The sequence below is a fragment of the Phalacrocorax carbo genome, chromosome 17, assembly GCF_963921805.1.
Source record: "Phalacrocorax carbo chromosome 17, bPhaCar2.1, whole genome shotgun sequence".
NCBI lineage: Eukaryota > Metazoa > Chordata > Aves > Suliformes > Phalacrocoracidae > Phalacrocorax > Phalacrocorax carbo.
This window is the reverse complement of record NC_087529.1, coordinates 2,169,305-2,194,562: the sequence shown is the minus strand read 5'-3', so window position 1 is coordinate 2,194,562 and position 25,258 is coordinate 2,169,305. Positions and strand designations below refer to the sequence as shown.

Here is a 25,258-nt window from a genome sequence, read left to right as displayed (position 1 = left end):
CTGTAATCAGAAAATCGGTCTATTCCAACAGCACAGATCCAAACACCTTTATATTTCAGGGGTTCTTTGTGTGCGCGCACACAAAGCCGCTTAATCCAGCTGTTCTCAGCAATCATTCACAAAAGCAAATGAATGAAAAAGAAATAATCAGCAACCATTTCCGCTCCTACCCTTTAGTTGAGGTGAACAATAATTTGATTGCTTCAGTCGATGAACCAAACTATTTTCTGTGCCTTTAAATAAAAGGTTAATTGAGATACGGTGGAACCTGCTCTCACACTTGGGCTTTCTGAAAACAAGGTTGTCCTGCCTGTTTCAAGGACTCCGGCCTCAGCTTTTGCATGTGGTGAGTGAGGCAGGGAGCTGCCACCGGGTGACTTCTCCAGGACTGACCTGATCTTTGAGAGACATAGTGAAGAGCATCGCAAAGAAAAAGCCAGTTAAAACAGTCTCATACTTAAGGATTCACTGCTGGCAGGGATTGCGCTCGAAGGCCTTTGTCTCCACCAGCCCAGCACCCTGCGCCTTGCGGGACACGGCTGGTGCGAGGAGCCTCTGATCTGAAGGCAAACAGTGATTTGGTCAAAGCTAAACCACGCTTCTCAGAGGCACACAATCATACTGCCTAACGAAGGATGGGATTGGAGGTGACAAAGGCTGCTACCCAGAGCTGTAACCACATGGCAGAGCTGGAGCGGGGTTAAGCTGTACGGTCTGAAGGGCTTCCTTAAGACTGTCTGCAAATATGCAACAGGGGTCTGGCTCTACCAGGATATAAGAGAGGATATAAGAGAAGGCTGCAGGGAGACCTTACTGCGGCATTCCAGTAAAGGGGGGCTATAGGAAGGATGAGGGCAACCTCTTTAGCAAGGCCTGTTGTGACAGGCCAAGGGGGGATGGTTTTAAACTAAAGGAGGGTGGATTTAGACTGGATGTAAGGAAGAAATTTTTTACACTGAGGGTATTAAACCCCGGCCCGGTTGCCCAGAGATGCCCTATCCCTGGAAACATCCAAGGTCAGGCTGGACGGGGCTCTGAGCAACCTGGTCTAGTTGGGGATGTCCCCGCTCACTGCAGGGGGGCTGGGCTGGATGGGCTCCAAAGGTCCCTTCCAGCCCAAACCATTCTGTGACTCTATGATAAAGCAGCACAGGACAAGGACAGTCCCGGGAGAGCAGTGGGACAGGCCCTGGGACAGGCCCTGCCAGGCAGACATTAGAAATTTTCTAATATAAATCACCTGCTGGTTTGTTTTGGCCTCGGTTCCTCCCACGCTCCCCCACCCTGAAACAGGGCTTGGTATTCTTTCTCCATTTTCATTTTAGCAAATGGACAACTCACACAAAATACTACACTTTTTTTTTTTACATGATGCCTCCCAGAGACCCTCCTATTTCCCCGGAGAATTTATCAAACATTTCTACACAAAATAAGAGAAGTTGACTGCATTAGAGTTTCAATATTGTCACTGTATCTGTCCCTTAAAATGGTCCTCTTCCTTACAGTGTTTAAGAATCTGCCTTATACAGAGCTACAGCTGCAGTGAACTAGCCCTTCTTCCGAGGTAGAAAAATTTGCAGCATTTTTCACCTAAATTTTAAGAAAACTCATGGAATTTAAGAAGTAAAAGAGCACATGAGAAGACAACCAGTTGTTACCTAAAATTCAGCTTCATTAGCGATACCTATGCACGTTTAGATTTTATCATACCAAGAAACTGTATTAGAAGTTTTGTCCTGGTGAACAGCAGAAGCTTTGACAAAGCTCTTTTTTTTCCTTTTGGGACAGAAGCGATGGTTTGCACTGGGGTTGATGGCATTTAGTTGTTGGTGTTAAGTAAAATAAAATCATCTATCAGAAATAAAGACCATTCACTCTGAAGCTGAAATATTATCAGGCTGTGATATTGTCCACATTGATTGAAGAAAGCAGATCACGGCCGATGGTTTCACAGCCTGCAGAGCGAGGAGGACAGCTTTGCATGACTAACATCGGCCGACTGTGTCAACTCAACAGGAAGGCAAAGACCGCACCTGTGACGTCTCCATTCACAGCTCCTTTGGCTTGTCTCAGATTCACATAATCCCAGACTGGTGGGGGCTGGAAGGGCCCCCTGGAGCTCATCCCGTCCCACCCCCTGCGTGAGCAGGCACCCCCAGAGCAGGGGCACAGGGCCGCGTCCAGGCGGGGGGTGAATGTCTCCAGGGAAGGGACCCCACAGCCTCTCTGGGCAGCCTGTGCCACGGCTCTGGCACCCGCACAGGGAAGGGGTTTGGCCTCATGTTCAGGGGGAACTTCCCGTGTTCCAACTTGTGCCCATCACCCCTTGGCCTGTCATTGGACACTATTGAAGAGAGCCTAGCCCTATCATCCTGACATCCACCCTTTAGATATTTATAAGATCCCCCCTCAGCCTTCTCTTCTCCAGGCTGAACAGACCCAGGTGTCCCAGCCTTTCCTCGTAAGGGAGATGCTCCAGCCCCTGATCCCCTTGGCAGCTCTGCGCTGGCCTTGCTCCAGCAGTTCCCTGTCCTTCTTGAACTGGGGGGCCCAGAACTGGACGCAGCACTGCAGCTGTGGCCTCACTGGGGTGGAGTAGAGGGGGAAGATAACCTCTTTTGATCTGCTCGAGCTCAGGTCTTATGCTGACTCTGTAAAAGTACGGGAAGAGCAGAGCTCTAGGGACTAAAGATTGCTCCAGCTCCTTTTTTTTTTTTTCCTATTTTCACTACTTTCTCCTAAGAGGGCATTATTTAATTGCCAGAACTCACCCATCTGACCTACACTTTCACTACAAAGGCTTAAATAGCACCCAATATTTGCTTGAGTGCTTAGAGTTGCAGTAAACATTCTTACCTTACAAACATGTAAACTATGCAACTAAGAGGTGACCTGTCCAAAACCACACAAGGTCACAGCAGGAACAGAAAGGTCTGCCGTCCCGGTTCTGACACCAACCATTAAATACATAGGGTCTGCGTTTCTTTTTCAAGTTTTGCCCAGTGCCCAGCCTATTAAAATAAGGAGCAGCATTATTTATCTGATTTTATAATCTTCTATCTCAATATAATTTACATTTATCACAAGACAGAGCGTTAAACCTTTGCAGAAGAACGGCTAAGTCAGTGAACAGCAGAACTACAACCACTAGCATCTTTTGACCCGACAGTACCAGCCCGCACACAACCAGAGAAGATGGGGGCTGAAGGCTGCCTCTGCTCCAATGGCTGTTTAGAGGTAATCAAATTCCTTTCACATCTGTTTAGATTTCAGGAGACAGGCACCCGCACCACACGCAAAAAACCCACCCTCACATCCTTTTGGCAGCCAACTGTTTGAAGGGGCGCAGAGAAAATAGGAGCTCTTGGCCCCTAGAGGCTGCCTGCCAGGGGCACTAGCAGGGTTTAACAGCAGAATAATATAGGAAATTTTTGCACTACTGCAGTCTGCACTGCACTTACTCTAGGGATAAATAAAATTCCAATCTCCACAATCTCCAGGGCTGTCAATCTGACACCTTTTGTGAATACTAAATTCACACGTACAAAGAACTTTCTCCTTTGTAGGTTCTGAAACATCTCACATGCCATTTCCTACTGGTAACTGAACAAGCAGCATAATTCCGTACCTGGCAATTCAAAGCCTCTTTTTCAGCAGTTTGGAATAATGGATTATGCCTTTTGTTTGTCAGTAGGAACAAACAAATAAGAAAAAAAGCCCCAGTAAAGTTTCAAGCAACATTTCCTTTATTAAAAGAAGATCTATTTGCTGACTGCTCCTGTTGGCTAATAAACAAAGGGGAAGTCAGGTGTCCATTTTACAAATCCCAGGGATCTTGGGATTTTTGAGCTGGAAAAGTAGGACAACTTCCTGATACCTTGGGCAGATACACCCCTAACAACCAGCGAAAAGCGAGGACTGCTCCCTCATCGTGCATGCAGATCACCCATGCAGCCCAGCTGGACAGGGAGCTACTGAGAACTCAACACACCATGCCAGAAAAGAGTATTTACTTTTTGGAAGCAAGCTATAAAGAGCAACCAAGAAGTAATTACCGTTCCTGAACACAACGGGGCAAAGAATACCAGCTCCAGTGTTGTTCGCTGCCCAGAAGTTGCCACTGCATCTGGACAGCATCTCGGAGACCCCCAGCCTATCCTCTCACGACCAACGCTCAGAGTTTATGGCCTCCAAATACCTAAAAAAGCCTCTCCACAGATTATTCTGCAAAGTCATCTTGCGTGAGGAAATATCTAAAGCTCTAGCCTGAAAAAGAACAGACCTGTCCATCTTTCCATGAGCCGTATTACTCGGTATAGCTAATAAGCTGCATGAAAGCCAGTTGTTGCTAGGCCACAAAAGGGCTCCCATAAAGACGGAAGAACTCGGATACACTCTTATATTAAATTTCACAGGCTTGAACAAAAAACCAGCCTGGTTATATCAGTCCTGCAGTTGGTTTTGGCTGCTCCCCTGACCCTGGCCAGAGCCCAGCAGCAATCTTGGTGGAAAGCTGCCCTTAGTACTACCACGACATTTATACAAACGTTTGGAGCGTTTGGGAGAGTTCTCTGGTAGAAAGCAACTGGAGTGTGACAAGAAGTCCCCGCGCCGTGCTTACTTAAATACCCCCAAAACAGTAAAAAGCAGAGAAAGGTTACATGAAAAGAAAAAAGATCCCTGAAGCAGGGAGGACTTAGGTGTTTATAAAATGCCCAAATAATTGCATCTGGCACATAATACACATCACATCCTCCAGCATACAAGGCAGGAGGGAGTTATTTTTGAGAACTTGATAGTAAGAACTGAAAGGAAATAACTGTGCTTCTCTCGCTCTCTTTTTTCTATTAAGCTAATTCCTGTTGTAAAAAGTCAGCTTGAAAGCTCCTTTCAAAGAAAAAAAGGGGGAGGGAGGAGGAGAAGAATCAGATCTGCTTGTTTTTTGCATTTGACATTCAGGTCTCGTCCCCCCGTTTTGTTTTCCTGGAGGACGCGGCGGCGCAGACCTCGCAGAATGATGACATCACACCCACAAAAAAAAAAAGCAAAACCCAAACAGGAGGGAAGCAGCTCTCCCGCAAACAAGAGCTCCGAACGACGGCTCTGCGTTTTGGGCAACTCAAAACTCGACGTGTCCAGGGGTAAAATAGTTTTCCCTTCAGACCCCTGGCCCCCGGGAGCAGCCCGTCAAAATGGGGGAAGGCGACAGCCCTGATGCCTTCCACGCCAGGCAGAACCGAGTTAAAAGGTGTTTCGTTACTGTTCGCCTATAAAGATACCTTGAACACTACATTGTTTTCTGCTTGTTCATGCCTGTTGTATTATTGTTTGAGTTAACAGGCAAGTGGCTTTCACCACGATGAAACAAAGCAAAGCATGGCACGTTTAAGTGGCTGTAAATTGGAATCTGCTCTTACTTAAAGGCTCTACAAAATTATTCCTTCCCTGTGAGGTAAGCGTTCTAAGAAGCATCTTTCCTGCAGAGCAAGTACACATGCTCCACCAGAGACGGAGGAATTGCTAGATGCGTATGCATGCAGAAGGTAGCACCTGCAGAGGGAAAAAACACGCCTCTTGCAGTGGAGAGGCATTCAAGACCTTGTCTGTATTTATTAAACCTCAGGAGAGGCCCATGCTCTAACACGTGCACTGACTGCTCCACGTCACAAGGAGGTTTATCCTTCATGTAATACCTGAACTCAACGGATTGACATGGCTGGCAAGCTAAGAAATAAAAGGCTTTAAGTGAGAAATATCTGTAAAGATCTTAGAAACAAATCTCCGAGATGCTTCTTGGAGAGGCAAAACACCAAACTAGATGGAACGTGACCACCTTCCTTGATCCTAACAATTTATGACTTAATTTTAAACAGCAACAGCAAAAAACAGCAAAGAAAAAAAAAAGAGAATTATAGAAGAGGAAGATATTAAATACCCAGCGGTCACATGGCTCCACTGATAGCTACTGAACAGCACAATGGTGACAAATCATTTGATAACTCTTCGCTGTGATTTTTTGGTAATTAAATATGAAATTAAGGAGATTAGCTTGTGCATAAGGTGGAGATGGCAATCAGTATTAGCAGCCTGCTCCATTCAGACAGAATACTAATCATTTCTCAAATCAGCAAAACAAACATAGCCTCGCTATTACCTTAGGGACAACGCTCCAACAACAGCATCAGCTAACCCGGTATCGTTCTCGGATTTTGTCCAGAAAAACATTTCTAGAAGATGCCATCGTGCAGGATCTCTTGCACCTCCCCAGATCTTACAAGTCCTGTTATTAGTATTCATCATCTACCTTGAGAAATCCTGGCATAACTGATGGTTGATTTCAGATAAAACGCAATTACGGATCTCTGTGAAGCAGCTGAAGTTTTCTACAGAGTTTGACTTTACGACTTTAAACAGTAAAATGGTATGGCGCTGGAATACGCTATCTAAATATCTCCATCTCCTGCCCCGGGGATTAAAAAGAAAGAAAATGAGACCAGCAACTGCCATTAAGGAAGCATCAAAAGGAGGTGGTAACTCCACTCAGAGAAGGAATTTCACTCTTAAGTTTGAAGTCCGAGATCTGTTGTATCATATGGGCCCAACGAAGCGTGCCGAGTCCTGCCGGGTTACCGCTGGAGACTAGTCAGGACAGACGGACAATGACCACCTCTGTAATTTTCTGTTTACCTATTTACAGAACCTATTTTAGTGGTGAGATTGTATGTGTCATGTCCTTAGAAATGTTAATCACAGGCATGAAATCACATATAGAAAACCCCTAAATCAGCAGGTGCTCGTGCCTCCAAACCAGAAAATAAGCAGACAAGTAGGATCACAACTCACACCATACTCTCCTTCCACTCAGGCCGCTCCGTAGCACTCATGCTAGTCCGTATCATCCCTCTTCCCCAACACCTATGTAAACAGGTAGGTAGATTTTGCAACGCGCATGATAAACAGGTACGAACTATTTCAAACCAGCACAGGTAGCATCGGTTCCAAAGCCTAAAGCAGATCTTGGAGGAAACTTGCTGAATTTCATACTCCATGGCTGTGGCAACATAGACCAAAAACCCCTCAGAAAACCAAGGTCCCAAAATATTGAGCAATTCCACACTGGAACTCAAATTTCAAAGTTTTTATGCTTTTTTGGTTATTCTAGTTTAAAAATAGCAGGACTGAAGCAACAAAATTCTTAGTTTTCTTATTTCTAAGCAAGGCCCAGCAATTTTACCGCACAGACGTGCTTTAAATGAACGCCAGCACGGCAAGCCCCTCTGCAGAGAGAGTTAAAGCAGAATCTAGAACAGATGAAAGTTACTTGCGACGAGCTGACAACAGCTCGCTCAGCAACTCTTCCAGATTCCTGACAGGTACAGGGGCTCGAAGCTCCTCTTCCTAGTGCATCAGGTGAGAACGCTTTCAGCTTTTTACAGAAAACAGCAGCATGTATTTGCGTTACACAATAACTAGGCCCTTAGGAAGATGCGAGATTGCGCTGTAGTAGAGACTGCACAAACAGGATAAAAGGAGGCACTCTGCTTCCACAGAGCCCCATAAAGTTCGCAAGACTTGGGGATTGGCTGGACATTATATATGCCCAAGAATATTTTTACTTCGGAGAGCGGTCCCCAGTTATCCCTGGATGTGACCGACTCCCACAATGAAAATACTTAGTTGGCTGTTCATCAGGTTCAAGGACTGATCTATAATGCACTAAAGGCCCCTTTCAGATTTATTTAAAGAAGAAATAAAAATCAGGCAACGAGTCGCATCATGGTCACATGTCGTATCACAAATTTCGAGATTTAGCCAGCTCATTCATGAACAGCATTAAATTGCCGTTTTGGTAAGAAAAATCTGCATAGCGCTCATCCGAGGAGCCGTCCGTGCGCTATTAGGCCAGCCAGGCTCTCAGGAAGAGATCTGGGGCGGTGGGGCTGCTGAACTCTGAGGCCCGAGCTCCTCCACCACACCCCACGGGCAGTGCAGCATCTCCAACACCTCTGCTTCTACTTCGCGGCCCAGGAGGTGCTGGAGTCCTGCTGGTCGGGCGGCAACTGAGGCCAAGGAGGCAAATCCTTCTGCTCCGTCGCCAGCTACGCCGGGCAGAGCACTGCCTGCGCTACCTGCACTTCAGGATCCCCGCCTTGTCAATGCGGAAAATAAATATGCATTCATCCTTCGTTTAAAATACCTTGAGATTTATGGATGAAATTAAGAACCAGGAATTACTATTATTATCCTGCCAACTCAGAGAAAAGTATAAAAACATCACACACGTAAGGTAATTTTTCTGTGTTGTAGCTTACTTAAAATTCTATTTGTGTATTAATATTTCATTTCCCATCATATTAATATCAATTATAGCTATTTCTATTTAAACATATTTGTAATACCTACAAAAGCATAGGGATTATACCAATTTATAGTCACTACAGTAATTCATTTTCAATACTGGAGAGTGCAATGGGAAGACTATTCAAATGGGGATCATGCACCCTGGTGCTGGACCAGCCACCGTGGAGAGACTCGAGCCCCCCATGTGATGGCCCGCCTGCGCGGTCGCCCACAATTTCCAATCCCTGCAGCGGAGGAAAATACAAGATACTTAAAATGTGTGAATTATTATTTTCAAGAGACAGGGGCTATTTAAGAAAAAGCACCTACCATTAAAAAATTTTGGAAAATGTAGGGACTTTTCCAAAGTATTTTAAAAAACGGTGCGCAAAGAATGCATGTCAAATCTTTTCCAATAAAGTAGCAAATAATTCTTTAAACGCTCTTTATGTTTTCCCAGATAATTATGAGCTAGTGAACGTTCTACGTTACTACGCTAGTAAACCACCATTTTCATGTTAGTCCAGTATCCAAAGCGCTCTGCCGGTTATTGTCAAATCAGGAGCAAATCTTTTGCCTGGTCTTGTTTTCACAAATAAATTCATTGCATCAGGACTGAAATGAAATCAAAACCAATGGCGAGGATGAGGACTTGCTTCTTCTGCAACATTTTATTTTGCATAAAAAGCACCCATCACGACCTCTTCGTAGGTACAGGTTATCTTAGTGTGTGGGACCCAGTGCTCTGCCTTCCCAGTCAGCAGGAGTGAAACTAAAGACTCTGGTCAGTTCAGGACTGCTGCGTAGGCTGATCTGGTAAGAACAACTGAGCTGGCAGCTCACAGCAACATCTTCTGATAGCGGGAGAGGGAAATATCTCCAGCGATTGTCATGCAAACAACTAAGCTCAGACTGAGCATCCTCAGGTAGCCCTCCTTCCCCACCTCCTCCGGCTTGCAGGGCGCTGGGAACCCGGGCACGGCTTTTGGAATGGAGACGCTCTAGGATTCCTTTGCCCATGCATTGTGTCAAATGAAGGAAAAATAATCTTCCACCCTCCACAAAGGACAGATGATCAGCATTCAGATGGGTTCGCCTGCATTCTTGCTGCAAAACGGGCAGGTCCCAGCAAGAATTAACAGGAGGTTCTACCACACACCTCCAGCCAGAGACTAACCTAGTTTTAAATACTTCAAAGCACGGGTTAGAGGGGGTTTTGCGTGGAAAGGGAAGAAGGAAAATTAAGCCAAAAACGCAGGTAAGAGTTCAGGGTTTGCCTACATGGCAATTAACCTATAATAAAAACGGAGCTTGGCATTCTTAGTAAGGCACTGCCTCTGAAACGTATCATTATTTCCTTCCCAACTTTGATACGCACTTCTAGAAGCCTGCATGAAATTTTGTCAAGGCCTAGGTTACCCTCTTTTTTAATTAAAGTTGCAAACCTTCACAAAAACCTCAAACTAGGAGCCTGCCTGCATAGTAGGACATACCGAGCAAGTATGAAGTGGGGTTTGTACCAGTTCAGCTGATGCCAGGGAAAATCACCGCTGCAACACAGTTAGTCTTTACGGGTGGTGAAACCACATTACTACAGTTAGTCCGGTACATAATTCTCAAGGCAAGACTTTGACATGAGGGCGGTGGATTTAAAGGCAGAAGATCCTGTGCTGTGCAGAGATCCTGGGCTCTGTTTGACCCTTGAAGAGGTAGACAGCTTACCTAGGGGCGCAGGGCCAAATCATACATAAATAGATTCCAAACCCAGGGTTTAACTAGTTTGCTATCTAGGCCAAGAAACAGTTCTGGAACATATTTAACAGAGTTTAATCGCATCGAATCATGGCTGGCCCAGAACTGATTTTAACAACTGTCAACTGCTCTTTGGAACAGGCAAAGCCAAAAAGCGAAGACCACGGCATACGGTTTACAAAGGACACAGAGACAACCCAAACATCGAGAGCAACAGCAGGAAAGCAAGGCACATTCAAATCCCATGATCTTTATTCAGATTGGGTTACAAGGAAGTGGGAACTGGGAGGAGCTACTGCTAGTGACAACTGCAAGCCAGAACTAAAGAAGAAACATGTTGCACTGCCACCGGGACGCAGCTTGAGAAATCCTAATAACTGATGGTTTCCCAGGGAGAAAATTACTGCACTACTTACTGTATACCCGTGGCCTATTTGAGAAACAGCGTTAGCAAAAATAACCTCTCCTCTCATCTCCTCGGCTGGGGGAGGGAGTGACAGTCACCAATTAAAAGGGGACCGAGGCGGGAAATAGGAATTGCATGTTAAGAAGGGGGAGGGAAGGCAAAAATAACAAACATGTGCAATACCACATGCGATTCTTTCCAAGAAATCCCAATGCAACCGTTCTCAGGGAACAGGCTCACAGGTCCGTTATCGCCTTTGAGTAGCGGTATGTCAGGGAAAAGGAAGGATTGCTGGATGCTCGGAAAGCAGACCGAACACATGGACGGGGAACAAGCCAAAAGCTGTTAAAAGAAACCTTCCCTAGCCTTTCAACATACTTGCATTTGCATATTCCACTTTCCCATGCTGCTGGATCCCAAAGCTTTCCACAGGTTAGAAATCAGCCAGAGCAGAAGGAACTGAAGCTGAAACCAGCCATGCGAAGAGAGGGACTGATCCTGAAGGACCTGCCCCCTCAAAAACTGTGCCTACTGATGCTCCGTGAATGGCAGCAGGCTAAAGGGAAGAAAAAGCAGTTTTGAAGTTTAGCTGAACTAAGTGAAAGGCTGAAAGCCACTTTATTCAGATTTGAAGAATTCAGGTATAATGCATATTGGCTTTCAGTTTGAAAGCTATAAGCAATCTTATAAGCAACATCATCGAGTTGATCTCGATGATCCTTGTGGGTCCCTTCCAGCTCAGGATATTCTATATTCTATCTCCGAGATTAACATTATACATCAAAGTTTACTTTTCAAATATGGCTTGACATCACTGCCATGCAGCAAAAGCTTCCAACTAAATTCACAGGCGCCACTCACCCACATTCTGATAGAAGGCTGCCCTGTAAACACGCTACACTTGATGAGCGTAGGAGAAAACTGTTTTTATAAAATTACATCTCACTCTAAAGAAAATATTTGCATGGCTGTAGCCAGGAGTGTAATAAGGGTCAGTGGAAGATCACAGGCACAGAAAACTGCAGAGCCTGCCAGCTGTAGAGTTCTGTGATTTTTACTCCTTTCCTCAAGATCTAAGTTTTCTCTAAAACAAAACATTTCTAGCCTTTTCCATTCTAAGGACAATACTCAATATGTGAGTCTCATGCTGTCACCCCATCCTGACCCCTAGAGAAAAATCAAAACTGTTTCTAGCCAAGCAATACAACAGGCAAAACCATTAGCTACTGTCCGCTCGCATGAAGAAGCCATCATCACCATAACTCAGAACGTCTGTTGGGCCGTCCTCACCATAGCCCTAAGAGAAGGAAAAACCTCATCCCTGAGCTACAATGGAGGCGTGTAACTAACTGTGTATATCTGGCCTCAGCAAGATCCAGTGAAACTGGAGAAGCTCTTCTGTTTAGGCGAAACTTATTGCTGCTTTGGCAATTCCATGCTGTGTTTACAGTGGCTACCTTGCCTTTTCTTCTGGCAAAGAAACCAAGGTTTAGTAGGATGTTAAAAAAAAAAAAAATTGCCAAGAGTAAGAACGCACGAATTTCTGACCAAGTATTAGAAGTTGTCAATGGCTTCCCTTTGGTAATTAGAAAAATACTGTCATTCCAGTGACCACCAAATATTTGTTTAAAAACTGCTTTAAGAAACCATGTTTGGAGCACCCATTGTGCTGCCTAATGTCCATTGTGTTTCTAAAGGCCTTCAGAAAGTATTCCTTCCTCCATGTTTTGTACTGTAAATGAGCACTTAGACAAGGAGGAGGGAATACGGTGTCTAAAAGCCAACTGTGCTTTTAAACAGCCCTCCATCCTTTCCTCCTGTTTTGTGCACACTTTTTTCCCCTCAGACGCTTTGCACTTCACCTCTGATTTAATGTTTTTGTATTTCAAGTTCTGTTCGCACAGGAAGGGCTCTGCTTCACAGCTCTGCACAGCTGAGCTCCCTCTGGAACTTCACATGAGGGGATTAGTGGTTTTCTGACCCTTTATCCATTGGATTTTTTCCAGTTTTTCCTCCACGCAGAAATCAATGTATGACGAACAATTCCTCAGCATGTTAAAGAACAATGAAAACAAAAGAATCCTGAAACTTAACTACTACAAGTTTAGGGAAAAGTGCCACCAACCACCTCGGTCTCCAAACATTTCTCTTTGGTTCCACGGCAGCATAAACCAACCTAACCGCTGGCTGTCGTGGTGCAGCCCAGCCCCTTGGGCTGTCTCCAGCATCCCCTAACTGTGCACGGAGCCATTTCAGATCACCAGGCTTGCACAAAACTCTCTGCATTTTTCCTTAGGTTAGCTTTCTGCTGGTGTGGCTCAGCGCAGGATCAAAGACCAGTGCCAATGGAATGACATACATGGAAAAGCAGGTGGAGGACAGGACCGTGCACCTAAATCCAGCTCTAGCGTAACAGGAACTCACCAGCGAGTGCAAGACCACACGGACCAGGGGTTCATCCTCATCATGTCGGTCAAGAATGAGCAGTTTGTGGAGAAGAGTAAGACATGTTCAAGAGTTATAAAAGCAAGGAGAGCCATCAGACTCAGAAGGTATCAAATCATCCTTCTCTGCACTGCTATAGGCAAGCTTGTCTCAAAGACGGTTAACGGAGGAAGGATACCTGTGTTACCTGTATTCGAAACCCTGCTGCCAGACCCAGGATAACTTTCTAATGGGCGATTCTAGCCCAGAGTTGGAGTTAAGCTCTTCCCTTTGCCCAGGTTCACACAAGGAAATAACATGAAAAGCCTTCACACTACATAACATACTTGAACAGGAAAAACGCAATGGCCGCCCATAACCTTTGCCATCCAGATGACCAGAGCCCGGGTCACCACTGGTGGTACCAAAGATTTTTATAGTTTCAGTGTGCGCTTCAACACAATAATATGTTGTTTATGTGATTTTAATATGAACAGAAACACAACAGAACATGCTTCTAAGACAGGATCTTAGCGATTATGCCAGTGGTCTCCAAAATACATTGAGAATGGAATAAGACAAGTGGTATTTATCACAGCTTCCTCACCACTTCTGGATTACAAAGAGAGCCAGATCAACCCTAAACATCTTCTTATTAGACAAAACATCCATACCATCAAATAAACTATTCAAGGCATATTTTGCAAATGGCTGTAGTCTCTACTCAGCGAGATCAGAAGTATATCCTTGCAGAGGAATCAGAGTAGTTGCAGAAGAGAAAACATCAGCAGTCCATCCAGTCTGTCTTTGCTAGAAAGAGAATTCGCACCTGAAAACAGAGTACCTGGAAACCACCCAATGTTCCTGTTGCAACGGTTGGGTCACAGTGGGAATCACTACTGCAGAGTCAGCAACCTACAACATCTTTAAAACAAATCTCTGATTTCGTTGCCATATCTATTGTTCTCTACGAAACATCCTCGTTACAGGAAATCCACTACTAGGATACATCTGAAGATGTAATTATTAGTGTGATACGCGCTTCTCTCCTAATGTATCTCAGCAAGCATAAAAACTTAGGCCGTCTTACAACTCATTAAAAATATGTTATCCTACAAGACCTGATGCATTATAACGGATAGGCAAAGATGAAAGCTGTGCAGATTGAAATGTTATTTAGATGGAAGTAAACATTTAAAATTCTCAAGCTTAGCTTACACCAGAATTTAACAGAAGGACATGTGATAGATAACTTTTTCCAATAGTCTAACTTGAGGCCCAGGTCACCTTATCTGTGCATAATTTTAACACCAACATCTGGTCCTCTCCATGCAGCACTTAATTTCAGCCTAGTTACAAAGAAAAAAATATCAAACTATCCAAGGAGTTTTTACTTCAGGCAACTGTTTTTCAACAGGATTAAATTTAATTTGAGCTGTTCTACCAGAACCACTTTCCCTTCAGTGAGACATTCTTAACAGAGGAGAAAAGCATTCTCTCAAGTTCAAAGGACAAATTAAGGTTCAAGTGTATCAATGTATTTGAGTATAGAGATAAAAGGAAGAGTCCTAAAAATGGCAAACATACCAGTCAGAACTAGGCCAATGTTGTGGAGAATCTAAGATGAAGGCTCAAACCAATCAGTTGATTAGGTTTGCCCTTGGACACAAGTAGCAAAAACTACGACACGCTCACTATGAACAGGCACAAAGGCAAGGCAAATGTAGGCTCAAAGCAGCTTCGGGAAAAATGTATCTAAAATCATATTTACTGCAACAGAAGTTGTTATTCTGTAATCCTGAAACGTGAAAACAAACCTTCCCTAGTGTCCCAATATATCACAGTTTTCCACTGTGTTTTTACTATTATGATGTGCTACTGAAGCTATTTTTCAGACACTGAAGATCTAAACTATACAGTTCAACTATATATTTATATTTAAAAAACACATTAGGGGTGGTATTTTGGGAACATTTCATTTGAAGCGTTCCAACTGATAACCTTTACCCAAATACATAAAACAAGAGCCATGTCAAACGCACTATAAATAGCATTAATAGTAAGGAATCAATAACATCCAAACCTTTAGGTAACATCTTATTAATCCGTCCTTGGCATGCATGGACACACTCCTGTAAGGGCTCTCAAAATGCAATAGTCAAAGGTGAAGGACGCAATTTGTTCAACTAGTTAATGCAACTGCTATTTAACCAGCTCGGCCACTAAAATGCCACCTAATGAAATACTCCATACCATGATAAGCAGCAGAGGCAAGCACGATAAACACGAAACGTTCTCCTAAGAAAATAAATGCAAGTCCTCAAGGCTAATCACCGTTCTGTCATTTTTTTTCCCCTAAGACGGGTAAAGATCTACATTTGACAACAACCATTTTAATTCCTGGCTCTCCCCCCCCCCCCCCATTTCTCGCACCGCGCCCAACACAATGGTACAACTGCACGTTACGGGCGCCCAGGTATCGCCTTTATATTTATTTCTGCTTTCACAGCGACAAAGGTGAACTCTAACGCCCCAAAGATGCTTGCAGCAAAGCAGGCTGAACGATATTTCTAAAGACATACCCACACACAGGTTACGGAAATCTAGCCTCTGTGAGGATGGTTTAATCTGACAAATTAAAATGGTTGGGAAACGCTATTTGGCTAACGGAATCGGCCGCCACATGCATTGCTGAGGGGGAAGCAATAAAAGGTCTTTAAAATAGGTCACTTTCATCCAAATCCCATCCCAGCACCGAATAAAATGGTATTTACACTGAAAACTCACCGCTTGGGGAGGAGCGAGGGGTAGGGAAGGGAGGAAAAAAAACGGGGGGGGGGGGGGGGGGGGAGGGAGGAAAAAAAAGGGAAAGGAGAAAGAGGCAGGAATGGGCGCCGGTCCCTGAGGGACCCCGGCCCCCGAGGGACCCCCGGCCCCCCGGGCTCGGCGGACGAAGCCCACCGGAGCCGCGCAGACAAAAAGGGCCCCGAGCGCAGGGCAGGGCCGGGCGGCGCGACCCGGCCCCGGCGGCCCCTGACAGCGGCGGCCGCGGGAAGAGCCCGGCGCCGGCGGCCGCCCCTCCGAGGGAAGCGCCATTTCGCCTCCCGCTCCCCCGGCGGTGCTCGGCGCCCGCCGCCGGGGCCGAGGCGGCAGCCCCGAGTCCTGCGGCACTGCCGCAGAGCGCGGCGGGGGAGGCGCCGGCCCCACCGGGCCCCCCCCTCCCCAATCCATCCTCCTCCTCCTCCCTCAGCCCTCCCGGGGGCGCCCCCGCCGCCGACCCGCCCCGGCCGAGCCCCCCGCCGCGATGCCCGCCTTACCCTCCGCCGCAGCCGGGCTGGGAGCGCCGGTCGGCCCCCCGCGGAGGAGGAGGAGGAGGAGAAGGAGGAGGAGGAGGAGCGGGGCAAGGGGCGGCGGCCCCGCGGGGGGAGGCGCCCCCGGAGGGGCGTCGGGCCCGGCCCCCGCGGGTGCCCGGGCGCGGCGGGCACAAAGGCGGCGGGGCACGGCACCTAAGATGGCAGGGCAGGCGCGGCGGAGCGCCCAGCCGCCGCCACCACCACCACCACGGCCGCCGCCGCCGCCTGGGCCCCGCTCTCCGAGCCGCGGCCAGGCCTCGCTGCGCCGCGGGGGCACGGCGTGCGGGAGGGCGGGCGGCGCCGGCCGTGCCTGCCGCGGCGGAGCGGGTCTCTCGGCCGGGCCGGGATGGCTGCCTGCCTGCCTGCCTGCCTGCCTGCCTGCCTGCCCGCCCGCCGCCTCCCCTCAGCGCCGCCCGGGCTCCGGCTGCTCCGTCGCCGCCGCTCCGCGCTGCCCGCAGCCAGCGGCCCCCGCCCGCCCCTCTCGCGAGACTTCGCCGCCCTCTCCCCCCCCCCCCCTCCCCCGGCAGCACGGCGGGAGGGGCGGGGGGCGGCGGGGGGGGAGCGGGGCGGGGCCGGGGGCGGCGGGGGCCGTGTGGGGAGGGGGCGGCGGGGTGAGGGGGGGCGGTTGGAGCTGAGGGGCGCTGAGGGAGAGGCGGGATCGAGGGGGGCGCTGGAGGGAGTGAGGTGTTTAGAGGCGGGGGGGGGGGGGAGGGTTTGTGGGAGCCCCGTGTGGGGACCCGGGGGACGCTGAGGGGGGGCTGAGGGAGAAGATGGTGGGGGGGTGCTGCTGAGGCTGTCAGAGCTCAGCGGGGCTGCTGGGATGGGGGGCTTGAAGGGGAGTGGGGAAACTGAGGAAAGGCGGGGAGAAGGTTGGCTGGGGGCTCCGGGGAGGAGCGCAGGGAAGGAGGGCCTGGGGATGTGGCTGGCGGGGCCTGGACGGGCCTGGGGAGATGAGGAATGAGGGCAGGGGAGAGGCCTGGGAGCAGGTGGGGCAGAGGAGGGTGGGTTGGGGCAGGCGGGGCAGAGGAAAGAGAGTTGGGGGCAGAGGAGGGTGGGTTGAGGGCAGAGGAAGGAGGGTTGGGAGCAGGTGGGGCAGAGGAGGGTGGGTTGGGGCAGGCGGGGCAGAGGAAAGAGAGTTGGGGGCAGAGGAGGGTGGGTTGAGGGCAGAGGAAGGAGGGTTGGGAGCAGGTGGGGCAGAGGAAGGAGAGTTGGGGGCAGAAGAAGGTGGGTTGGGGCAGGCGGGGCAGAGGAAGGAGAGTTGGGTTGAGGGCAGAGGAGGGTGGGTTGGGGGCAGGCGGGACAGGGAAGGAGGGTTGGGGACAGAGGAAGGTGGGTTGGGGGCAGGCGGGGCAGAGGAAGGAGAGTTGGGTGGAGGGCAGAGGAGGGTGGGTTGGGGGCAGGCGGGGCAGAGGAAGGTGGGTTGGGGACAGAGGAAGGTGGGTTGGGGGCAGGCGGGGCAGAGGAAGGAGAGTTGGGTGGAGGGCAGAGGAGGGTGGGTTGGGGGCAGGCGGGGCAGAGGAAGGTGGGTTGGGGACAGAGGAAGGTGGGTTGGGGGCAGGCGGGGCAGAGGAAGGAGAGTTGGGTGGAGGGCAGAGGAGGGTGGGTTGGGGGCAGGCGGGGCAGAGGAAGGTGGGTTGGGGACAGAGGAAGGTGGGTTGGGGGCAGGTGGGGCAGAGGAAGGTGGGTTGGGGGCAGCCCAGCGGGGGGCGAGGCTGAGAAGAGCTGCCCTACTCGCCGGGAGCAGCTCAGCTACGGGCGATAATCCCAGGAGGTGGTAGGTGTCTGCTTGCGCTAACTGTTGTGCAACGGGCCTGACCAAATGGGCGCGTTTCAGGCTGTCTGCCCTTGGCCGAACTGTATCCGGTTTATGGCCAGAGGATGGGGGGGAGGAAAAAAATAACCCCAAACAAAAAAAAAAAATCTTGTGGACCGAGCACATGGCTGCCGAGCTTAGTCTTGGCTCTCAGCAGTGGGTTTTGAACTTGGTAGGTTGTTGAGCCTTTGTGTGCTTTGGTATCTCCATCTATGAACTTGAGATAACAGTTGGCCTCACGCAGGGATTAATTATCGTGTCTTGTAGTCACGTATTTGTTTATTTGTTTTTACTGTAGATTACAGCTGGAGGAATTCTAAACAGTCCACCTCTCCTTGCCATGGTGTTTGAGCGCATTGTGCTCCTGCCTGAACAGAGGAAATCACTGAGGTCAGTCTCCCTTGTGTTTATAGTTGCTTTCCCTTTCAGAAGTATGGGGGCAAGGAACCATCAAAATAACAATTTGTACTGACATCCTGATAATAAATTAATAGAGGGAGTTAGATAAGACACAAAGTTTGTAAAAGGTCTGTTTGTAGGGATTGCTTCCGCTTTTAAATTTATATCTGAAGGGACTGTTCTTAAAGTACCCTGCAAATATTCATGGTTTTGAGGAGTCCCCAGTATGAAATAGCACAATTCTGTAAATCCAGTATCACTGATTCCACAGAATAAACCGAGCGAAGCAAACTTCCTTCCTATTTTCCCATAAACTAACAGGTATTTTATACCATAAGAAGGCTTTGTATCCTGGCGGCATCGAGGATGCTGCTGGATACCGTGATCTAAACTTTGCGTTTACCTCAGACAAGCAGAGCTTCTGGGGACTGTTTAACCTGGGATGGGGGAAACCTGAGGAAAGCTGAGAGCAGAGGTTGGCTGTAATAATTGTGGACCGCATCTCATGTTTGCAAACGTGTCACGTAGTGGTCCAGTACTTTGCGTTTTCAAATCCCAGTAGGAAAAGTAAGACAAATGTGGATCACTTCAAACATATGTTGTTGTAAGTATTGGGAGAGGCAAACTAAAGGTTTATCTGATTATCTCAACCTTGAAGTTGGCAGCTATGACAGGAAACTTGGTTTCATTCATCTGCCAAAGATATTTGTAGCGTATCGTTTGACAAGTTAAAAGGCATTTTTGTAATGGCACAAAAATAAAACCATCCACTTTCTGAAACTACAGTTTCTGTCTTCTAAAATAATATGGGTTTGGAGGCATGCTTCTGGGGAAGCTAAGGACGAGCTTGAAAGGTAAATATTTGTGTTTTCAAATGTTCGAACAATGGTGTTTGACAAGAATCTGCTCAGCGTGGCCTATCGATATAAATTTGTTGTCCTTGCTTTGTCAAGTTAGTATCATTTGCTTTTGCAGATGGGAGAACTAAATGGAGCAGTAAGAGGGAGTGATCTGCCCATGGGGTCATAAGGTGGCACTGAGAATCGGATTCTTCTGATTCTTGATCTTGTACTTCTCCCTGCAGACAAATTGCCTTTAAAGTTCATGAATTTTGAGAGTAAAAGCTTCCGTTGTTGAGGTCCGCGGAGCTAACCCAGCAAACGCCAGCAGAGCGTCTGGGCCTCAGCCCTTTGTGTTACACATATAGAAAGATAATGATAGCTCTAGGTAAGAATCCTTGGAGTCTCTAACGGTGGCTGCAGAAAAATGGGAATAATGGTTTGCCATTAATTAGCAGGTATTTTACTCAAAATGCTAGATCTGCATTTGATATGTATTCAGTGACTGCTTCAGAAACAGAGAGTATCATCTGCCGGCCGCCAGTTTAGAAAAAGTCCGCTGAAATTCTGAAGGAACAGTCAATATGAAAACTATGATGTTTATTGTCGCCGGCTAAACTAAGTAGACACATTTCGCACGCTTTTCCAGCTCTGTGCTACTAGGCATGTGCTTGCTGCCTTCTCAGATGATCAGAGGAGGCATCGAGAAAGTTAAATCAGTTTAGCTTAGTTTGCTGATTTCCTGATGCAAATTTCGTTCATTTAAAGATGAACTAAAGTGGTTTACGTATGACCGCATCTGGGATTTGTACCAGTCTGTCTATCAGATGCCTATACCCAAAGCTAATTCCATCTGGAGGAGGTGCCAGAACATCAATAAATAGAAATTACAAATTGCCTAGCGGTGCAGCTGACAGGCAGAACTGGTTCCAACACGTTGTTCCCAATGCTCTGCCACGGAGCTGGTCCCGGGGTAGACCCGTACGACATTCCAGTGCAGGCAGGACCTTTAAGAGCGTGCATCAGCGCTCCATAATATTATAGGAGAGGAAGTAGAGAACAATACTATGTCCAACGGAAACTGTGGCAAGAATTTATTCAAGGCACATTGTAATTACTCAAGCTGGGAATTTGGCCAGGACATTGGGGTTAACACCCCTACTTCTAAAGAAGTGTCATAGTTTATTTTTTTTAATGACTTTAAGTGATGAGAAGCTTGGCTTTCTGTCTCAGCAGAATGGCAACACCTCTAGCAGCGTAACCTTCTTACAGCAACACGAAGGTGCCGGTTCAGAACCGGCTCAGGGGAGTGATGGGGCCTAGTACAGTAATCATCGCTTTATAAATACTTTCAGTAGATAAGAAAGATGAGAGCGTGATTAGGGCAGGAGCTCAGCTACTGTAATCACAGTCGTACCTTCCTTGGCCTTCAGTCCACATGCGGCTTTAATCTGACCTTTCTGAAGTGAACAATTGTAAATTTTAGAATAAATCGTAGAGCTTGAACCAATGAAATTTGGGTATTAATTATGATGGTAGTTATGAACTGCAGTTGTCGATTCTTTTCTTTTAGGAAAATGTTGTCGTACAAGCAGAATGTAATTCAGCCACATTACAGAGGGTTTTTTAATTCTTTCATGGCATTGAGATTTCTAGAATGTTTTGTAGGTATTATGTACCGAGATAGAACCTAACTTTCAGCTTGCTCTCTGGTCGCAAAAAAGATAAGCACTCGCGTGTTTTAGTGTGTGACTAGTTGTGAAACGCACAACTGAGGAATTGTTTTGCTTTTACTAGCTCGTGAAACCTGTCGTCGTTCCTACAGTGTAGTTTGGGCCCATTATTATGGGTTACAAGGTTATACAGGAAAAACACGTTCTAGAGAAAGGCTGGTCAAAATAAACGAGGTAGAGGCTTCCAGATTGTTGTAATCTGGTTTTGTATCAATGAGGTAAACACTTCGGTACATTCGCTGGGATGAAGATACCATGTCAGACAGTATCCCTCCGACAGATCGTTATGTCGTAATGACAGAAATGAAGCAATACTGATGTTATTACATAACCACTTCTGTATTATATGACAACAATAATAATGCTTCTCTCATACCTTATATTAGATAAACAGTTGTGTTCCTTGCTGTGCGCTTACGATTGTCCCATGAATCAAGGGAGTGGTTTTATCCATTAAGAGATGGGGAAACAGTGGCACAAGCAAAAGCAGCGCTTACCAAGGTCACCGGGGAAGTTGGTGGCAGAGGCATGAACAGAATCTCAGCCTTCTGACTGTCCCCCTCTACCCTCTGGGCAACCAGACAGAAGTGGCTCGCAGGGTGACTCAACAGCTTTCCCTTCCTCGGCAACTGCCATGCTGGGCAACTGCAAATAAACGCCAGTGGGTCGTTTCCACCTGCGTCTAATAGGTTTCCAAGGGACTCTAGGTAGGCATGTCTTCCGCTGGAGAGGGCTCCTCGACGGATCTTGGCAATGGTTTTGCTTTAAAATGTTTCCAGAACTTTATTAAAAATTCTCTTTTCGCCAGATGTACATTTCCCCTGAATACTGTCAGGGTCTTTTGTAATATATGCTGCCCAGGGACACCCAGGAATTCTTTTTACCCTTCTTTGCAAGGGAATAACAATAAGCTGATTAAGCTGTCGTTTTTCAGGTACTTTTTTTTTATATATAACTTTTAACTTACATGCCAAACGAACTGATGCTAGGAAGTACTTCCAGTATATCAGTACAACGTATTGTGACCGACACGGCACAAGGTGCACTGCGCTTTGATACATCATATAGGATGCTTAAAGACAAGTGGGGTGGCTCCTAAACACAGTTGTAGCTAACGATGTTCTTGACGCCCTTTTAACGGCAAAATCAAAATGTGTCGGTCCAAAAACTAACTGTTTTCCCAGGCCGTGACAACTGAGGGTAAGGAGAGTCTGTTCGGGTGTCTCGGATCTTTTCCCAGCAGCAGGGCTGAAGAGGATTTTGCTCTGGAGTTGGTTCAGAATGGCTGGAATGGGCAGCAAGGCTCAGTATTGTGAAGGCCTTGACCTTGAAGAGTGACTGATGGAAAGAAGCAGCACAGGAAAGGCTTGTGTCTTGGCTCTGGTCCTCGGATGGATGGATAAGAGGAGGCCTTTGGCAGAGAAGGGTGAAAGGTGACTAATAATGTGAAACCGGGAGGAAACTCATTAGAGTTATGCAATCTCCATGTGGTTTTCTCTCTGTGAGAAGACACCTTTTGTTAGTTGTCCCACTGGCATTTGCTGCTCGCATTGGCTTCTGAATAGAAGTCTTAAACAATTACTTCTCTGCTTGACTTGGGAAGCTTAATTTAGCTTTGTAGCAATGCAATTACAAACAGCACCTCATTTCTTTGTTCTCCCTCTACAGAATTTCTTTTAGGTTTGCTTTGCCTCTTCCCATTCTGACTGGCTCTTTTTCTGGCTGCCCGGTAGTTTAGCCAAAATGAAGAAACTTTTTCCGCTGTCATGCACTCGGTCCCCATATCTCACTACTTCTGTGGTTTTCTGTGTCCCTGTTGCCACGATTCCAAAGCTTTCATGGACAAGTTCTGCTGAATTTTGCTGTGGCGGGTCAGGATGTTGCTGTTGCCTGGTCTAGTCCTTCTCCACAGACCTCCCGCCCCCAATAGCAGAGCCAGCAGAAGAGTGTTCTGTGCCTGACCCTGCTGGGTTATGGTTAGATGTCTTAGCTCAAACCCAGCCTCACAATCCTGTTACTACACTGGCCTTTGTGTGGATCAGCTGGCGTATGGACGTGTATTCACACCTGCTGACCCTGGTACAGGGATGTAGCCTCTGGAAGAGCGGCTTGCTGGAGATGATGGTTTAAACTGCTGGAGCAAGAGTTGGTGAAACTCTTCTGAGACCCATCAGATTCCTTGTTAGCATGGCGGCTCTTCCACTGACCTGCAATGAATAGCTCTGCTGTTGACCCCATCTGGATCTTGATCTTCCATTTTATAGGTGAAACAACACGTGTTGTTGTAAACATATTCTCAGGAACTGATTCTCATTATAACCTGTAAAACAGTTGTGAAACGTGGCCTTGCTCTTCAGCAATTCTGCAGTCACCTATCTCTGAGACATTGTGTTCCACTCTTGAATAAGATTCTAGACCAGAAAAAGAGTTAGACTGCATACAGATTAACAAATCTGTTGCTAGTATCTCTGGCTACTGCAGCATGACTCACCCATCAGTGCTTGTCAGAGTCTGGTGTGACCTCACTGAAAGCTTCAACATCTCATGTGTGAAGGCAGGTTGTAATCCAGTGTGGGAATCCTAAACAGGTGGAGAACGAAGTTCTGAGACCGTGATAGTGCAGACATCATAAACGTTCCCCCTAGAAATCAGATGTGACCTCACCAGAAATATTCTTACAGATTCCTGAGGATCTCTTAATGCCAAGTCAGCCTTTCCCATGCTTCTATTAAAAAGCACCTGTAACTATTCAAGACAGGAATATAAATCAGTGCTGGTGGGAAAGGATGGGACAGGTCAGGGCAGAGATGCTCTGCTATTTGCAAGGGCAAGGAAGAGCTGATGGTTCCTTTTTATTTATCGCAGCTTCTAGAGGCTTTTTCTCTCTTCCCCTCCACCCCACCCCACCAGTACATAGGGCTTCTGCTATGGTGGCTGAGGGAGACAAGTGAGAAAACAGCAAGAGGGGCTATAATAAAGAGACTGGAGGAGTGAGTTAGCTGGTGGAACCTTACGTGTGTAGCTTAGATATGTAGTGTGATGATGAGACAAAAAGTGGGAGGCAACAGGAGCGTAGAAATCAGATGGTTCCCTTCAGCTGGTGCTTGCTGAGTAAACATGGAGCTTGTGCTCAGCGCCTCTACCTCCTTCCCATGGGCTGTTACACACGGCAGATACTAGCAATGCCGCTCAGTCTAAACTGAGCCAGCTGCTGGCATTTCAACTGCAGAACCCACATCTAGTAACAGACACAGCAGAAACCATCGTCCTCTCACCTGCCACAGAGGGAACTTTCAGTCTCTAAAAGCACTAGGCTGGCATTGCCCCACAGGTACCTGCTGCCGCTCGAACGCCAGGCTGAAAGTGAAATCCCTGGCCACCGGTCCAGTTGCTGTCCTTAGGATATGTGAATGTCCATTCCTGTTTTGCTGTAGATTATTTCTGTATGGGGCAAAGCTGTCTGTGCCAGCCTGGCAGCTTTATCCATAAGCAGCAGCGGTTGCTGCATCGTGGCTTCCCAAACCGACTGTCCTCAGAGGTGCTGCTCCTCACTGGCTCCGATGCAGAACCCAGAGCCTGGCACTCTGTGAGAGAGCAAGGATCTTGCAAAAGGCCTCTGCTTCAGTGGATCACTGGGCAATCCCTAGTTAACGTGACAGCAGCTTCTTCTGTAGCACTTATATAGAAAAGTGAAGAGTGGCTGCTATGGAAGGACAGAAGGATGCCCGGCTTCTAAAGGTGCGCTGTCATGGCGACACTAGGGGACGGTCCTTAGGAAATGCAATAGAGCCGCTTTGCCACAAGGCAGTCAATCACTTTGCAGAAGCTGCTGCGTCCCCGCTGCGCTGCGGGATGGGCCCTGGCACCTGTCGGAGTGTCGCTCTGTCCCTGCTGCAGACCCGCTCTTCCTATCCAGGCTCCTACCGAGCGAGTTTCTCCCTTACCCTTTGCCTCAGGTGGATGCTAGTACGATTCCCACATTCCTTAAATTTTTTTCTTGAGACTGGGAACATGGTTTTGGTTTTTGTTGGGTTTTTGGGTTTTTTTTTCCAAAGATCCTGTTCTGAGTGGATTCATTTTATGTTCTGGTGCTTCTTTAAGGAAGGCGTAGAGGGTCATAGGGTCAAGGCATGCACGCAATTTGTAAGGAGGAAATAGGCAACCTTACGCCTTTTCATCGCGATTCCTTACCACCAAGG

General features: G+C 47.4%; 2 protein-coding genes across 2 annotated transcripts in view; one reads left to right on the top strand and one right to left on the bottom strand.

Annotated features, from left to right (window-relative positions):
• The window catches only part of TAOK1 (TAO kinase 1), a 74,454-nt gene extending 57,706 nt beyond the window's left edge, over positions 1 to 16,748 (bottom strand). Inside the window, exon 1 of the mRNA XM_064467868.1 lies at positions 16,240 to 16,748. The gene's annotated coding sequence lies outside the window, so the exon portion shown is untranslated. The remainder of the gene's footprint in view (positions 1 to 16,239) is intronic.
• A 1,216-nt stretch (positions 16,749 to 17,964) lies between these two features.
• NUFIP2 (nuclear FMR1 interacting protein 2) overlaps positions 17,965 to 25,258 on the top strand; it is a 41,364-nt gene continuing 34,070 nt past the window's right edge. Inside the window, exons 1-2 of the mRNA XM_064467920.1 lie at positions 17,965 to 18,049; positions 18,387 to 18,478. The gene's annotated coding sequence lies outside the window, so the exon portion shown is untranslated. The remainder of the gene's footprint in view (positions 18,050 to 18,386; positions 18,479 to 25,258) is intronic.